At 39.3% G+C, this 13,138-nt stretch overlaps 1 protein-coding gene across 5 annotated transcripts in view; it reads left to right on the plus strand.

The window, feature by feature from the left end:
• LOC136347809 (leucine-rich repeat-containing protein 15-like) overlaps nucleotides 1–13,138 on the plus strand; it is a 60,482-nt gene that overhangs the window by 19,593 nt on the left and 27,751 nt on the right. Inside the window, exon 1 of one of the 5 annotated variants that reach the window (XM_066298117.1) lies at nucleotides 10,771–11,046. The exons of the other annotated variants lie outside the window; for them this stretch is intronic. The gene's annotated coding sequence lies outside the window, so the exon portion shown is untranslated. Of the gene's footprint in view, nucleotides 1–10,770; nucleotides 11,047–13,138 lie in introns of those variants that run through there. 5 annotated transcript variants of the gene reach the window in all.

A 13,138-nucleotide genomic window follows, 5' to 3' on the forward strand; every position in this document is an offset into this window, starting at 1 on the left:
ATTCTGTTAAAAACCAAAAGTTTCATTTGAAATACATTTTAAAACGAGAATAATGGATCCAATTAAAAAATTCTTCATTCGCGGGGATTCTAAGCTCGCATAATGCTTTGCGCGTAAGGCACACAGTCCCCGAGAGAAATTAGATTGCTCGTACTCTTCTAGTTTCCGAATTTATTTGCAAAAAACCTGGACCGTGTTTCTTGGACGTTTTGGATCGAGGTAATTTCCTACGCCCGAATCTCCCCGTACTTGAAGTTCTCAAGACGAACGAGGCAAAAACCTCAATTATTGTTATATGGAAATTAGTAAAAAAAACTCGATTCGGGGCATTTAACTTAAAAAAAAAAACTGGTGGTTGGTAATGTAAAAACAGCAAAGCGGAGCCTTCTAAAAATACACGTTAAGAACACAAAGCGTCAGTGTAATCAATATTCGTTATGTCTACCCCCAGAACTCTGTTTATCTATAGATATTATCATTCGCCTTTTAATTCGGCGTCTTTAAATATTATCTACTTGGCGTTCCAAATAATAATAAACGCTACAGGAGTCTACTAAACCATGAGAGATAGAAAATTCATTAAGCATCTTCAACAAATATAATATGGCGTCGCGGATCACAAAGCGCTCTGTAGGGATCGCGTAAATCATAAGAGACAGGAAAAGTGTTAAATTAGAAGAAAGGTGCGGTCTCTGGAACGTCACGTTTTCCCCCCAAAAAGGAATTCCGATTATTTCTGAAGATATTTGGCAAAACCCGAATTTTCGCGAATTTGTTTTATGAGTTTCCCGGCTTCGTTTGAGGAGATAAAGTGAAAATAATTTTACATTGTCGTTGCCACTTTTCCTCTTCTATTCGGCCACGCATCTAGTTGAATCTTTTATCCGACGTTTCAGCGCTTCTCGGCCATCATCAACTTTTATTCTGAATTCATTAACGTATCGAACTTCAAATTCCATAAAATTATTGGATTTACTAATTTATTATGAATTTTTTCTACATTTCAAAATGGTCAATATAAGGTAATTATTACATTATTATCTAGTTGTGTTATAATATATATAACTGGAAATTGTAAAGCCTTTGTTGGATAAATCGATAGTCAGTTTTGGACATTTTTGAATGATGTTTCCTGCAGTAGGAGGATATCTACATTTGAATTATACATCGGATTCTTCTTCGCTGAATCCTAAACAAACAAATTTTGCTTACTTATTTAATATTTATTTCTCCACACTGCATATACAGCAAAGGGGAGGGCTTTAGAGGTCATCACAACTCATACATTTCGAAATATTATTTATGGTCTTCAATGGAGTTATTGAACAGAAAGAATCTTCTTCGAGTGCCATCTCGTTTAGAACTAAAATCGTTTGGAACTCGAAGGAAAAATGTCTAGACGAAAAACTCTGTGCGGTCCACATTTTGACAAAAAGGCGAACTCGAGCAGTATATTTCGGAAACGTGTATTTTGAACTCTCGGCAAATTGCACAACCAAATTAAAACTATACGCCTTGTTTTTGATGTTCCTATGCAAACATAGTAAATTTCTGGTAAATTATGCAAATTTCAGAACTTCCTATTTCATTTTATGCATTTGCATTCTTACCAGCAGGAGAGAAATGCCTTCCTTACATGTGTGTACGTAATGAGTAATAAATTAGTAGTGCTAGCTTGTGATTGCCTAGTATTATTATGATATTTACACTGGTAAGGCCATCATATATGGCACTACTTTGTTTAGATTATGCAATATATACGTGTCGAGTATATATACGCAGGTACATGAAAATGAAGTTATATGTAATCGTTTATATTGATTTGTGCCTTTTTAGGCAACTTTTCAGCGAAACTACGTATATATTTTCCTAAAATTCGCATTTCTTTCCGTCCTCGGAACCCCACAAATATTTCTTTAAAAGGAAAAATATATTCGTTTCTCGAGGCATTAAAGAAGTACTCTTAGCTTTTCCCTCCAGGCCAGAGTTTGGGACCTATAGATTTGAGGAACGCATTAAACTCAGGAACAGATAGAGATCTAGGAGGGCGTTATTTCAAAGAGGGAGGAAGTTTTTATGCCGGCTAACTTCCTTTTTATATTATTTCTATAAAAATATTTGCAACCTTCAGTGCCGGATTTGCATTTTAGGAACCACGCTGTGGATCTTAATCGCATACTTACACGAACCTTTGTGGAAATTTTCTATTTTAATTACGGTTATAAATAACTATTGCAGCTAATATTTTTATTTTAACTAGTGTGTATTAATTCACATATGGTAAGTCGCAATAAAAAATATCCTTAAAAGCAGGCTAATGGATATTGTTCATAAGTTATTCAAAAATGTTTTCCTGCATGATACAAGGTTAAGGAAGCAAGGTGAATGATCGGTTTTATTTGGGAAATTCCCCAGACCACAAGTAGGGGAACAAAGTTTCCGAGTGTGCAAAAATGTTTCGTGAAATTGCTGGGAACTATTTTGAAGTTTCCAGCAATTTTAACATGATTCTCAAAGTGAATTCACATATTTCTCATTCCGTTTGTAGGTACCCGAACTGCACCGAAAATAGAACATTAATTCGGCACGTCATGTGCGAGCACTCTGCTTCAGAGGAGAATCACCTGCATCTGCAAGTTTTAGAAAGAAAATCTACTATCCGGCCATTTCCTTTCAAAATTCTGCAGCTTTTTGATTTACAATCGAGCCGCACGTTCATTCAATCGCGCTCTTACCTATCGTCCGGGAAACCAACCAGTACCAGACATGACCAGTGGTCAAATCACTTTTTGGCGACCTCAGTAACTTCTGGACGTACGAGCTCGTTGAGCAGACTTGAATTAATGTCGATATAAAGTGAGACATTATATTTTTGAAAAAACTTTCAAGTCGAGTTTTACTATAAAAATGTCAAGTCAAGCGTTTATGCATATGAAGTCACGTATTTCATAAAACTGCCGAACTATTTGATGAGTCTCTAGAAGGGGAGTTCAATAGGAAAACTTTCAGAGAACTATGCTGGCAAGTTAGCGCACTACGTGAAGAAGGGGTTTTACACTTTATAACTCTTTTTTGCGTTCGTTCGCTCAAACAGAAATCTGTTCATTCCCTATAAACCCGCATTCTTCTGAATCACACACATCAACATGATTACCACTCCCTGAACGGTCCAGGAAAGTTCCATCGACCAACCTTAATCTAAAATGTTAGGTGTCCTACGATCATGTAACTCAATTTAGATACAATCTGTCCGGACAGTCGTCAAAAAACCGTCGTCCTGTCCCGACTATCGGCCCCGTTTCAATAGCGATAAAACTTATCGGTTGTTGCAGAAGAACAGAGAAACTTTTAAATTGGCATGAACAGCAGGGAAATTCTGTTTAGCGAAAAATAAGTTTTAGTTATAACGAGTTAAGCTTCAAATTGCTATAGAACGAGCATTATTTTATTAAGGCCGTTGCGCAGCTCACAGAACTGTTAATAACAGATTTTCAATTACTTTCTAGAAAAAGCTTAGTTTTGGTACATGCCTGGTCACGTGTACCGCGCTCCTTAGTTAATTTTGGTATCTACGCGTATGGAGAAACTCCATTACAATTATGGACCACTTGTGGCCGTCGCAACCTCCGGCAAAGAAAGGCCGCATAAGCTGAGCCCTCGGGAGCACTATGTCAAACCTGTAAAAACTTGGGGGACGTAACTTGTGTCATATCTTGCCTTAAATACTCATCCAATAGTGCCCATAAAAATATAACGGATACCTCCCTGCTATTGGCAATTTTTTTAATAATTCCGAGAGAGAGGGAGGGAGAGAGAGAGAGAGAGAGAAAAAAGAGAAAGAGAGATGTTTTACCAAAAAAGTTGCCGATCTCGGGCATAAATTTTAATATTCGAACTCATTTTAAAAACATAAATTTGGGAAAGAAAAAACACGTTTTTTCGATGCTCGACAGAAAGTTCCTCCTCTTCTATTTGACAGCGAAGAAAACATAATACCAAAATCGCATTATTCGGGACATAACGAGGCCAGAACAACACCAAAGGAGAAACCGATACGCTAAGGAGAAATTCGGGAGTTGTAGTCGAACAAAGAAAATGGGTGGAAACTTCCGACTTTCCAGCCTTTTTGCGGGACGTGACTGGAAAGCGGAATACTTTTCAACCTCTGCCCCATAGCTATTTGATTTGATTAGCGCGTAGCCATTAATTTCAGTAATCAGGCGAGATGGCTGAATGCGTAATGTGAAATCGATTGAACGGGGCTGTATTGTGTCAAATTTATTGCCAGGGCTGCTGGACATTCGATTACTGGAACAGTGGTAGTGGGTTATGCTTGACTTTAAGGTTGACTTCCACTCTGGTAGTTTTTGCAATAGTTTCCGACGTGGTGGTGGCTATCGCAAAAAATCTCACCCCACGGCGTGGTGGTCGTTATGGCGCTCTCATACCATCTCGTTCTCCGAGATAGACGAGAGCACCATCGCGATAGGTATGAAACCTTTATCTGCATCCACATATTATTTCCCGCCACCCTTAAGTGAACGACAGTTTTAGGTTTCCGAATTTGATATCGCGGTTTTCCAATATTGCGACCTCGACAGCGGACAGGCAGGACATCTGCCTTTGGGACCGTTCCTGTACGTGCCGATTCCGAAATTCAGGTAAGCCTCGAGCAAATTACTTCATGGTTCTGTGTTCGCTGTCTTCCCTGATTTCGCTCCTTAGGTAATCTGTCTCCGTCCTCTAGGACAGCTTTGGGACGATAAAAAAAACTAAGAGATCTTAGATCTTGACCGTTATTTTACCCGCGCCCATTAACCTTAATTGCGAATAGTTCAATTTGCTATTAAATCGGGCCGAACAGCAGTTCATGGGTAGTCCCATTTTGCGAAGGATTTACTCAGCAACCCTCAAAACAAACTTGTCATATTTATCCACCCTCAGAGAGCTTTGTTAAACCAATTGCCCCGAGTCCTTTCGATTGCCGACATTTTAACCCAAAGCAAAACAAGTTTGAAAGCAAATATTTTTCCCTCAAAGAAACGTTTTCAATGTCAGACCTTAATCCCGGCAAAGTATTGTGATATTAATGAAGGTTAACTTTGATTCCCTTTGAAACCTTTGTCACACAAGCGTGGCTTGTAGGGGATTTTAGGAGAGGAATCTGAATTTGTTTGGTGAATTATTGAATGCTCTCTGCATTTTATCAAAAGGAAATAAATATGTGCACGTTAGACGTTCTGTATGATCAGCTGAAAACAAAATGTCTCGACGCAGGGTTAAGTGGGGATAAATTCTTCGGCAATTTCAAGTTCAGGGCTAAAGTGACGAGTAATGGGTGGAAATGGGTAAAATGACACGTGAAAATTCAGCTTTACTTCCCAAGCCGAGTTGGGTATTAGTTCCTGAAATAACATTTCCAAAGCAGAGTTTCGAACTAATTTCGATTCGAGGTAGACATAATCGAAACCCGAAACGCAAAAACATTTAATATTACATAATTCCCGGGAAAAAAATCGACAAAGATTCCCGAGGAAAACTCAATGTTACGAAGATCGGTTCGGTAATCGTTACAGTGCTGACCACAAATGCTTCGTTAACCCCAACGTAAGGTCAATTTTTCCGGCATAATCCGAATCCCTCCCTTCACCGCAATGATTTTTGTGCACCCTTGTTTGCTACCCGCCTAATTTGCCCGGGGCAAGCATATTGGGGGTAATAGAGCCAAATTTATGAAGATGGCTTTGTAATAGAAAAATCAATGACCGTTCCGCTATCGGAAATTTTCACCGAACATATCGTAGAGGTAATGTAAAATGACGCCATTATTGTAAGTGTTCCATCAACGTGAAGTGCGTTTACTGGCAGTTGAAGCAACGATTAAATAGTAGGTTAATAATGACGCATCATACACGGCCCATTATTTACCTAGCGAGCTAATCTGCCACAATGTAGTTATCATCACCCTTGTTTTATTTATGTTTGCCATGAAGATGAATTTCGAATAAAACGGCACGATTAACGTCATGATTCGGACCGCACTGTCTTTTCTGTTTTCGCTTTGGTTTATGCTTAAGTTTTCGGTGTTTCTACTGTAATTAAAAAATAATAATAATAAAAAAGTACATGGTTCTAGCAGGGGAGAAAATCGCGTATGCACCGGGAATGTGAAATACTTATGAGCCTCGCGTCGTAGATCCCTTAGCGGTGCGTGCTTCAGCACTGAAACTTGACGTTAATCTCATAATAATCGACTTTACAACCTTGGTGTATAATGTGCCGATAAGCTTTTAAACCGATTGTACAGGGTGTCCGTGGATCAACGCTTGATCGAAAATTAATCGACCGAAAAGTAAGGCGTTCTAGGTTGACTTATCTCCATCCAGTGTTGTTTCGTTTAGCTGCAGCTACAGGTCGTCCGAATTCTCAAAGAAATATCGTTTTATCGCAATACATAATGGCTAAACGCTGCTATTGATTTTCACTAATTTTAGAACTAAGACTCTCTACACGAAAATAGTCTCTTCTGACGTAGCCAGGATGTTTTTTTAATGTGTGCAAATATTACAAAAGGGGCGTGGTCCGTAAACGAAAGTCTCTATTTTTGTCATCCCCTGTACGAAGGACTTTAATTTTTCCTGTGCCGCGACCTGATTTCGTTCCGATACTTTCTTGTATCTCGTAACACTTTCGTCAGGCATACAGTTCCTCTACAAGAAAATTATTTACGATGCGTCGCAGGTCATCATTGCTTTTTACTCAGAAGGAAAACACGAAAAAAGCTCGAATTCTAAATAACTACCAACTTAGTTTAATTGTCATAACGAATGTTCAAAGTGTTGACCGTTTTTCTTAACACACGAATAAATTCGTTTTCATCGGTATACACAGGTTCGTTATGCATGTTTGCACTTGTCGATCTCGTCAATTCAGCTTCGCCCGTAAATAAAATTTTCTTGGGAAAGGTTTTATGCAGTATTCTGATTGTTTCAGCCAAACGGCAAAACGATGAAATTCCTCGTAAAATATCGTTAACGACATTTTTGGAAACGACCAATTCAAACCCCAAGCATCTGCAGCTCCATTTGGTATAATCTTCAATTCTGTTTAAAACTGCCTCCTCGCCCTCCGCAGTCCTAATTGTACGTTGGCGTCCTCGATTAATATTATTTGGATTGAAACTACCCATTTCCTTAGGGTGCCTTTAAATATTCACGAAAGTTTGGTAATTTGGAATTCAGAGACACACACAAAAATTCAATATTAGTTCCAGATAATGCTTGAATATTAATTCTCGAAAATAATTCAATATTAATTCTTACGGAAAATCAGAGTTATTTGCTAAAAAAAAATCGATATTGATTCCCGAAAACAAATCTCAAAACAATTGGAGCTTCGAATTGAATCCGAGTTGAAGCAGGGGCGTACACAGTTAAGAGCAGAAAAACGGAAAAAATTCAATTTTAATTACTCGAAAAAATCTCCAAAACAGCTAAAGCTTCGAATTGATTTCGACTCTGAGCACAGTCGAGATCTGAAACAGAAAAAAATTAATACTAATTCCTGAAAAGGAATCAGTACTCGTTCTCGAGGCAAAATTCTCAAAACAGTTAGAGTTCGAATCGATTTGGAATCGAGGCAGGGACGTACACGAGTGAAACCTGAAAAATAAAAAAAATTTAATGTCGCATTATGCCCGAGAAGAATTTAATATTAATTATTAAAAAAAATCAATTTTATTTGCTTAAAAAATCAAATAGTAACTCCTGAAAAAAAACTAAAACTGTTAGAGTTTCGCATCGATTTCGACTTGGAAGGTGCACAAGTTGAGACCTGAAGCACAGAAAAACAGTGTTAATTCTTCGGAAAAAAGTCCGTTTCAATTCCTGCAAAACGCAATTTTGTTTTTTGAAAAAAAATTAGTATTAATTTCTGAAGAAAGTTCTCGAGAGTTTCGAGTTAATTTCGACTCAAGGTCGAGGTGTGCGCAACTGAAATCTGCAACGCAAGAGAAAAACAATATTAATTTCTTGAAGAGGTTTTTAAAATCCGCGAAGCAGTCTTGTTACGTTATCATTCTTCGGCTACGCCGAAATACGACCTTAAAAACCCTTCAAAAGGGCGAAAATTGCAAGTAATTTCGACTTTAAACTAAAATTACAATTACGTGGCTTCCGTTGATCTGATAAAACTTGACTGTGAACTACGAGAAACAACAATCGGAACTCACCCCAGAGCGCCAAAGGTGTGAGCCAGAATTGCAAAAGCAGCATTCACTTTCACTCGCAAAATGACGATTAAACGCCGCCCACTTTCACTCACAAAATGACGATTAAACGCCGCCCACTTTTGCTCACAAAATTCCGATTAAACGCCGCCCACTTTCACTCACTAACTGAGCCAGTCAACCGGCTTACGTCACTGGTTTCTACATTAAAAAAAAACTGATTAATCCGTTTATTAGTCCAGTGCGCCATACGAACGTCTTATTGATCGTCACGCTAACGTTAAAGTGAATCATCCATGAAGAGACATCGGTACTACCTGCCTTTTGTGAAGGTACATCCGATCGGTCTCGGAAACGATACGCGATAGGAAGTAACGTGCGGTGTTTTCAGATTTAGTAAAATGGGGGAGAATTTGCCACTTTAAGGCCGCATCCAAACATATCCCGGCGGAATAAAAAGTACATTCACCATTGCCAAGAGATCTTGGTCGAAAGCGAGTTCTGAGGTTTCTCAAGAGTGGTATTAAATAATTCACGTTCATAATTCATGCATATTTAAATTAGAGATAAAGCCGCTACGAACCTCAACATTTTGCTTCTCTGTTTGAAAGATGGCGATTTCGAGAGCTAAATAATGGGCGTGAGCTGATAATTTTGATTATCTTATGAACAATAGTCATGAGAATCGCGTGGTGATCCTACAGTGACGTCGTTTCCTTCGTCAAATTGTCCAGAATCTGTAAATTTCATTGGTATATGTGACACTAATTAAATTATGTAATCAAAAGAAGGTTTGTAAAGGGGTGCATGGAGGGTTGTGGGACGCGTCGAGAGGGCAGATTTGAGATTTTTCAAGGCGGTTGCCTCGTGCTGTCCAGAGGTGTCGGTGTTCCAAGTTTGAAAAGTAGCAAAAAAGTCTTTCTCACCTCACGTAAATTAAAGATAAATCCTATTATTAAAACACGTGATTATATGTTTTTTCTGCTTGCGTTTTATCAGGATTTTTCACAAACAAGGTAAACAAAACATCCGATTTGTTATGGTTTTTTTAATTTACTAAGTCACCTTTTTCTAACCACTTTTTCACCCATTTGTTGGGCTCTTGCCTTTTCGGCGTCGGTGTCGTCCATTAACATTATCCGGATTAAAACTGCCCCTCTTCCTAAGTCGCCTTTCAACTCCAGCGAAAGCTCGATGGTCCGGAATTCTGCGATTTGGACGTTGGTTATGATGGATTCGGACCCTCGTACGTTCATTTACATCTACTGGAAGCTACTGGAAGCTGCCCCGACCGTTCCAGCGATGGAATATCGTTCCGTATTAATAGACCCAAAGACGATTTGGTTCGTGATAAGTTAAGCTACGCTCAGCCACAGCAGAGGCTGTTGGTATACCAGATGTGCGGAATGTACATTTCCTTATTGGGTGGGAAAGATACGTTTTCTTTCCCACCCAATAACCTTTCCCAGCAATAGTTGCAAGGTATCGCAAAAAAACTGTTTGCGGAGAAACTTCACGTCTGGCCAAAAGTTTATAAGAGACGGGGAAGTTTCGAAATAAAGTCAGCTTCCGGCAGAGACAGAAATAAAGCCCTTCGTACCGGGGGTTACAAAATTCAAACTCTTATTTACGGCCCATGCGCAGTTTGAAATATTTCCACTTGTGGAAAAGACTTTTCGCTCACCTCAGAATATGTCAATTTACGTAGTAATCTTCAGTTCGATGAAAATCGATAAAGGAAAATGATTTCGAAAAAACAACATTAATTTGGGGAGCCCGGCGCCTTGTAGGGGCGAAACCGAGCGACCTCGGATTGAGGTTCGGTTCGGCCAGAACGCCTCGTGTTCGATTGAGCGTTGTTCGGTCGCATCGGGACCACCCTGTATAATTGCTCCCCACGTTTTGGTGCATAGGGACAATTACCTGTGTTTGCCACGCCTTCGCAATTCGCATGCAGCGAAAAGTGCAACATTCAAAAGAGTGCTGTATTTCTCAAACGCCGTTTCATTTGCAGGGGTGTCAGACATATTTTCCAGTCTTTTTGTTACGATTTATGTTGCCGTTAAGGTCGGTGCTAAGGTGCCCTTTGCCCTAGACTGCCATCATTTGCAATTCAAATTCTATGAAACTTGAAATTAAATCGTTACGACGGGAAAAATGAAAACGTGGGCTACGTCCGACAGTTGACAATTACTGAAGAGTACAATTGATTTAGCAGAAGCAGAAAACTAAAACAATTACTCAAGTTTCCCTTAACGCTAATTGCCTGGAACGTTCCATGGACTTTTCCTGTAGATTACCGGATCTCATTCTTTTTAATTTGTGGTAATTTTAGTCGTCACGTAGATAAAGGAATGCGATTTGCAAGATTTGGATTAATGAATCGGTCAATTAGCGGTTCAAGGGAAAGCGAACTGCCCGACCAGGACGGAATCCTTCCTGGAATTTCGATAGTGACACCACCAATATTAAATTAAATGATCAGTCAGCATCAACTAGTGTAAAATAAACACAATCGTCATCTCGTGCATTAACAACGTGTATCTCTTTAGTTCTCAACCATCCACAGGAAGCCGTCCATTTAAATAACTATTCTTATTCATAAATGACCAAAATTGAATCTATATTAGGTCTAGAGATCTTCGTTTGGTGTCCGGGTATACGAGGTTGCGATGCAATTATATTTTCAAGTGTAATTTCATGGAAAATGGTATATTTTCGTCCAAGCAGAACTTTGATTTTATGAACCGTTCCCCGGTCTGATATCGTGTAAAACTTAAAGTGCTTTATGTGGAAAGGGATAGGGAGGTAATACTAAGGTAAGCTAGTTGTTTTAAAGTGGCCATTTATCATGAAGGGAAACGTGGGTGAAGGACGGCAGTCATTAAAGGGTTCATTAAAATCACATAGACCCCTGATCGATGGAACTTTGGTAACTTTACGATCATTATACTCTCCAAAACGTAAATTTCCAGGAATTGGATAATGCTTCCAGGTCTTGTGTCAAGCTCCCTCCGCGATTCTTCGGCGTATTCGGCATAAAATTTATAATTTAACGCATGATTAACGGAACCGAAGTTTCTGATCCTTGGCTCTGAAAAAGCGCCATTATTGAAGTGGTGATATCGTTAAGAAGACCGTTTTCGCGTTTCCGAAACGGGGGAATAATAGGATAACGATGACACGTACATATATGGCTCACTATTTACCGAGCGAGCTAAACGGCCACAATGTCATCATCATCCCCATTGTTGTTTTAATTGAGGTTGCCATGGAAATGGAGGTTAAATGAAACCTCCACTTTGTTTGGTTTACATCAACCCTCAGGACGTTGCAGTGTAATTTATAAATTATTTATATATTTATGTATTGCGTGACATAAAAAAGGGAACGCCCAGTGAAAACGGTTTGATTTAATTGATCGACTCCTTCATCGACGAAATCGATTGCGGCGGAGATGAGATAAATTTGTTATTTTTACCACCCCGATCATCGGACTTATTACCAAGCGAACGCGCCTGGGGCGTTGTGGGTAGAAGGGGTGTACCCCATTCCGCTCAAATCCTGGCGGCGCTCTGCAATGCCATACACATGGCCTGGAATCAGATCCCTTAAGAGGACATCGATCATCTTATTGAATCGATACCTAAACACGTCCGAGAGTGCACCAGACCGGAACATTATCAAGTCCTCCACATGTCTTTTTGCTCGCCGAATTTGTTCAATTTTTGAACGAACTGTTTGTGTTAGTTCCAGCCCCACGCATACCAAAGGTCACTTAAATCGAGCCTTATTCACGGGGTGTTCTCTTTTGTACGTACCACGCAGTGTATTTATTATGAATAAAGCGCAAAACCAGCTGCGAAGCAGACCTAGTTTTGGCAATGGAACACGTTGAAAGTTATTTACGCCCAAAGTCTCTATAGCCCAAAGCCGAACTTAAAAGCCGTATAGAGTTGTTGGTTTAAGACGCAATTGGAGGAGGAGATACGGGAGGAAAATGGAAATAACAATGCTCCTCCCTGATACATAATTCAATCAAAGTAAATTAGAAATTTGGTTGTTATGTTGCACCGAGAGTACCAAATCATGCATCGTTACAATGGCGACATACGTTTGTTGTTACGGCCTGGAAACATTCAGCCATGTTTTTGCTGTTAAGTATATGAGAAAATGTGATATTTGTTTTAAGATCACCATGTGTTTTATAACAGATTTATCATCAGTCGATCGTTCATGTTAGTTTGGTGCGGCGGTGGTTCGCGATTAGTTATGCGTGTGTGCGAATAGACAAGAGCTTTTAAGGGTGAGCGGCCATTTTACCGCTCACGTCGAGCCCACCCAGCACCTTCATACCCACATTTATCTCCCGAAATATAAATTAATTACTCAATTGGGCTCATCTTCAGCCTAAAGAAATTACTCAAGTGCGCCGCGCTATATATTTCGAGGAAGTAATGAAAACGTATATGAATACTTAAAACGCAGGGCGTCGCGTAAAAATGAGCTTTTATCCTCGATTCTACCCGTAATCCACTTGAGTATTTTTATGGCTCAATTTTATTCAGCATAATAAATTAGCCTATTTTCTGTTCGTTTTCACAAACTTTACTTACCGAGCTCGTAAAAAATCCACTTTCGGTCGTAATTTATTTCCAAAAGAAGAGTTTAAAACAGATATAAAACGTTGCTGGTTTTGTAGTCACGCTGAACTGGCCTTAGTCAACAAAGTTTTAATTAGGCTTAAAGCTCTTTAATTACCTCTATTCGTTTCAGGGCAGGTATTTGTATGTGGGCTCATTCATCGGCCATTAATTTAAACTAATTCGGCCAAACCCAAACAAAATCTTTTCGGTTCCCGAACTTTGAAATTAAATTATCGCATGCTACACTCGACTACAGGCAAATGTA

This window comes from Euwallacea fornicatus, chromosome 30 (genome assembly GCF_040115645.1).
Source record: "Euwallacea fornicatus isolate EFF26 chromosome 30, ASM4011564v1, whole genome shotgun sequence".
Classification (NCBI taxonomy): domain Eukaryota; kingdom Metazoa; phylum Arthropoda; class Insecta; order Coleoptera; family Curculionidae; genus Euwallacea; species Euwallacea fornicatus.